At 43.3% G+C, this 5,539-nt stretch overlaps 1 protein-coding gene across 1 annotated transcript in view; it reads left to right on the forward strand.

Annotated features, from left to right (window-relative positions):
• LOC115118360 (coagulation factor X-like) overlaps window positions 1-5,539 on the forward strand; it is a 31,990-nt gene that overhangs the window by 2,177 nt on the left and 24,274 nt on the right. The gene's annotated exons all lie outside the window — the stretch shown is intronic.

Here is a 5,539-nt window from a genome sequence, read left to right on the forward strand (position 1 = left end):
CCCCCCAATGCCGCATTAATGCAATTCCACCAAAATACACAACATGTGCAGCACAAAATTAACACTGGGGGACTGCACACGCTGCCCACACACAGTTAATAAACCCTACAGGAAACATCTACAGCAGGCCTACAAAATAACATGGGCCTCTTCGCGCTCTCATTTCGACAGTCAGACATTTCACAGGCATAATGACCATATCTTGGTTTTAAACGCTTTAAAGTGGGCACTGGAATTATTACTGGTATTGAAACTTGGCATATTTTCAGGAAAATATGAATCCTTACGAGTGAGTGAGGTGGTGAGTGAGTGAGTGAGTGAGTGAGTGAGTGAGTGAGTGAGTGAGTGAAAAATAAAACGGGCATCCATCACTGTGATGCCTAATGACAGCTCTCATATACAGCCACGGTCCTCTCAGTCATTTGTATAATTCACATCACATGTGATTTGCGAGCCATTCTGCTTCACTGTTGGAGCTAGTAACAGAAGCATTTAGATGCACCTGCTAATCTGTGTACGCGACCAATAAACTTTGGTCTGATACAGCTACATACCAGAGAGGCTGGTGGGAGGAGCTATAGGAGGACGGGTTCATTGTAATGGTTGGAATGGAATGAATCAAACACGTGGTTTCCATGTTTGATATCGTTCCATTATTCCATTCCAGCCATTACAATGAACCTGTCCTCCTATAGCTCCTCCCACCAGCCTCCTCTGATATATACAATCTCAACAAGACATATATCAGCTCTAACCTAAACATACTCCTCGACAATACAGCATAAACAACTGAATGAATGCCCGTCTGGAATGGATGCTGTGAGTATGTTCCCTCCTACTCCTCCTTAATCCATCTATCCATCAAGGTCTACCACAGACCTATCCATGCTAACAGAGTTACCGGGTATGTATCCCTATGTTACACTATCCCCTCATCATGCAGCACCAGGGAGAAAATGCCTCCACATGGGTGATGGTCCAGTAGACAGGGAGGACTGGTGTCTGATGGGGTGGGGGCATGCTACCTGCCATAAACAGGAGAGATTCAGGCACAGCTGTGTTTTAACACTAGATGGTAGTGGTGGTAGAAACTAAGGCATGGTAACACTAGAAAAACTAAGGCATGGTTGTGTTGTAACATAGATGGTAGTGGTGGTAGAAACTAAGGCATGGTTGTGTTGTAACACTAGATGGTGGTGGTGGTAGAAACTAAGGCATGGTTTGTGTTGTAACACTAGATGGTAGTGGTGGTAGAAACTAAGGCACTAGATGTTGTGAAACTTGGTTGTGTTGTAACACTAGATGATAGTAATGGTAGAAACTAAGGCATGGTTGTGTTGTAACTATGGTAGTGGTCGTTGTTGTGTAAATGGTAGTGGTGGTAGAAACTAAGGCATGGTTGTGTTGTAAATGGTAGTGGTGGTAGAAACTAAGGCACGGTTGTGTTGTAACACTAGATGTGGTGGTAGAAACTAAGGCATGGTTGTGTTGTAACACTAGATGGTAGTGGTGGTAGAAACTAAGGCATGGTTGTGTTGTAACACTAGATGGTAGTGGTGGTAGAAACTAAGGCATGGCTGTGTTGTAAATGGTAGTGGTGGTAGAAACTAAGGCATGGTTGTGTTGTAACACTAGATGGTAGTGGTGGTAGAAACTAAGGCACGGCTGTGTTGTAACACTAAATGGTGGTGGTGGTAGAAACTAAGGCATGGTTGTGTTGTAACACTAGATGGTAGTGGTGGTAGAAACTAAGGCATGGTTGTGTTGTAACACTAGATGGTAGTGGTGGTAGAAACTAAGGCATGGTTGTGTTGTAACACTAGATGGTAGTGGTGGTAGAAACTAAGGCACGGTTGTGTTGTAACACTAGATGGTAGTGGTGGTAGAAACTAAGGCACGGCTGTGTTGTAACACTAGATGGTAGTGGTGGTAGAAACTAAGGCAACACTAGGATGGCTGTGTTGTAACACTAGATGGTAGTGGTGGTAGAAACTAAGGCATGGTTGTGTTGTAACACTAGATGGCTGTGTTGTAAATGGTAGAAACTAAGGCACGGCTGTGTTGTAAATGGTAGTGGTGGTAGAAACTAAGGCATGGTTGTGTTGTAACACTAGATTAGTGGTGGTAAGAGCACTAGATGGTAGTGGTGGTAGAAACTAAGGCATGGCTGTGTTGTAACACTAGATGGTAGTGGTGGTAGAAACTAAGGCATGGTTGTGTTGTAACACTAGATGGTAGTGGTGGCAGAAACTAAGGCACGGCTGTGTTGTAACACTAGATGGTGTGTGTAAATGGTAGTGGTGGTAGAAACTAAGGCATGGTTGTGTTGTAACACTAGATGGTAGTGGTGGTAGAAACTAAGGCATGGTGTTGTGTTGTAACACCAGATGGTAGTGGTGGTAGAAACTAAGGCATGGTTGTGTTGTAACACTAGATGGTAGTGGTGGTAGAAACTAAGGCATGGTTGTGTTGTAACACTAGATGGTAGTGGTGGTAGAAACTAAGGCATGGTTGTGTTGTAACACTAGATGGTAGTGGTGGTAGAAACTAAGGCATGGTTGTGTTGGTAAATGGTAGTGTGGTAGAAACTAAGGCATGGTTGTGTTGTAACACTAGATGGTAGTGGTGGTAGAAACTAAGGCATGGTTGTGTTGTAACACTAGATGGTAGTGGTGGTAGAAACTAAGGCATGGTTGTGTTGTAACACTAGATGGTAGTGGTGGTAGAAACTAAGGCATGGTTGTGTTGTAACACTAGATGTAGTGGTGGTAGAAACTAAGGCATGGTTGTGTTGTAACACTAGATGGTAGTGGTGGTAGAAACTAAGGCATGGTTGTGTTGTAACACTAGATGGTAGTGGTGGTAGAAACTAAGGCATGGTTGTGTTGTAACACTAGATGGTAGTGGTGGTAGAAACTAAGGCATGGTTGTGTTGTAACACTAGATGGTAGTGGTGGTAGAAACTAAGGCATGGCTGTGTTGTAAATGGTAGTGGTGGTAGAAACTAAGGCATGGTTGTGTTGTAACACTAGATGGTAGTGGTGGTAGAAACTAAGGCATGGTTGTGTTGTAACACTAGATGGTAGTGGTGGTAGAAACTAAGGCATTGTAACACTAGATGGTAGTGGTGGTAGAAACTAAGGCATGGTTGTGTTGTAAATGGTAGTGGTGGTAGAAACTAAGGCATGGTTGTGTTGTAACACTAGATGGTAGTGGTGGTAGAAACTAAGGCACGGCTGTGTTGTAACACTAGATGGTAGTGGTGGTAGAAACTAAGGCATGGTTGTGTTGTAACACTAGATGGTAGTGGTGGTAGAAACTAAGGCATGGTTGTGTTGTAACACTAGATGGTAGTGGTGGTAGAAACTAAGGCATGGTTGTGTTGTAACACTAGATGGTAGTGGTGGTAGAAACTAAGGCTGTGTTGTAACACTAGATGGTAGTGGTGGTAGAAACTAAGGCATGGTTGTGTTGTAAATGGTAGTGGTGGTAGAAACTAAGGCATGGTTGTGTTGTAACACTAGATGGTAGTGGTGGTAGAAACTAAGGCATGGTTGTGTTGTAACACTAGATGGTAGTGGTGGTAGAAACTAAGGCATGGTTGTGTTGTAGTGGTGGTAGAAACTAAGATGGTTGTGTTGTAACACTAGATGGTAGTGGTGGTAGAAACTAAGGCATGGTTGTGTTGTAACACTAGATGGTAGTGGTGGTAGAAACTAAGGCATGGTTGTGTTGTAACACTAGATGGTAGTGGTGGTAGAAACTAAGGCATGGTTGTGTTGTAACACTAGATGGTAGTGGTGGTAGAAACTAAGGCATGGTTGTGTTGTAACACTAGATGGTAGTGGTGGTAGAAACTAAGGCATGGTTGTGTTGTAACACTAGATGGTAGTGGTGGTAGAAACTAAGGCATGGTTGTGTTGTAACACTAGATGGTAGTGGTGGTAGAAACTAAGGCATGGTTGTGTTGTAACACTAGATGGTAGTGGTGGTAGAAACTAAGGCATGGTTGTGTTGTAACACTAGATGGTAGTGGTGGTAGAAACTAAGGCATGGTTGTGTTGTAACACTAGATAGAAACTAAGGCATGGTGATGGTAGTGGTGGTAGAAACTAAGGCATGGTTGTGTTGTAACACTAGATGGTAGTGGTGGTAGAAACTAAGGCATGGTTGTGTTGTAACACTAGATGGTAGTGGTGGTAGAAACTAAGGCATGGTTGTGTTGTAACACTAGATGGTAGTTAATGGTAGAAACTAAGGCATGGTTGTGTTGTAACACTAGATGGTAGTGGTGGTAGAAACTAAGGCATGGTTGTGTTGTAACACTAGATGGTAGTGGTGGTAGAAACTAAGGCATGGTTGTAACACTAGATGGTAGTGGTGGTAGAAACTAAGGCATGGTAGTTGTAACACTAGATGGTAGTAGTGGTAGAACTAAGGCATGGTTGTGTTGTAACACTAGATGGTAGTGGTGGTAGAAACTAAGGCATGGTTGTGTTGTAAATGATGGTAGTGGTGGTAGAAACTAAGGCATGGTTGTGTTGTAACACTGATGTAGTGGTGGTAGAAACTAAGGCATGGTTGTGTTGTAACACTAGATGGTAGTGGTGGTAGAAACTAAGGCATGGTTGTGTTGTAACACTAGATGGTAGTGGTGGTAGAAACTAAGGCATGGTGTGTGTTGTAAAACTAAGGCATGGTTGTGTTGTAACACTAGATGGTAGTGGTGGTAGAAACTAAGGCATGGTTGTGTTGTAACACTAGATGGTAGTGGTGGTAGAAACTAAGGCATGGTTGTGTTGTAACACTAGATGGTAGTGGTGGTAGAAACTAAGGCATGGTTGTGTTGTAACACTAGATGGTAGTGGTGGTAGAAACTAAGGCATGGTTGTGTTGTAACACTAGATGGTAGTGGTGGTAGAAACTAAGGCATGGTTGTGTTGTAACACTAGATGGTAGTGGTGGTAGAAACTAAGGCACGGTTGTGTTGTAACACTAGATGGTAGTGGTGGTAGAAACTAAGGCACGGTTGTGTTGTAACACTAGATGGTAGTGGTGGTAGAAACTAAGGCACGGTTGTGTTGTAACACTAGATGGTAGTGGTGGTAGAAACTAAGGCATGGTTGTGTTGTAACACTAGATGGTAGTGGTGGTAGAAACTAAGGCACGGCTGTGTTGTAAATGGTACTGGTGGTAGAAACTAAGGCACGGCTGTGTTGTAACACTAGATGGTAGTGGTGGTAGAAACTAAGGCACGGCTGTGTTGTAACACTAGATGGTAGTGGTGGTAGAAACTAAGGCATGGTTGTGTTGTAAATGGTAGTGGTGGTAGAAACTAAGGCATGGTTGTGTTGTAACACTAGATGGTAGTGGTGGTAGAAACTAAGGCATGGTTGTGTTGTAACACTAGATGGTAGTGGTGGTAGAAACTAAGGCATGGTTGTGTTGTAACACTAGATGGTAGTGGTGGTAGAAACTAAGGCATGGCTGTGTTGTAACACTAGATGGTAGTGGTGGTAGAAACTAAGGCACGGCTGTG

This window comes from Oncorhynchus nerka, linkage group LG26 (assembly GCF_034236695.1).
Source record: "Oncorhynchus nerka isolate Pitt River linkage group LG26, Oner_Uvic_2.0, whole genome shotgun sequence".
NCBI classification, from domain to species: domain Eukaryota; kingdom Metazoa; phylum Chordata; class Actinopteri; order Salmoniformes; family Salmonidae; genus Oncorhynchus; species Oncorhynchus nerka.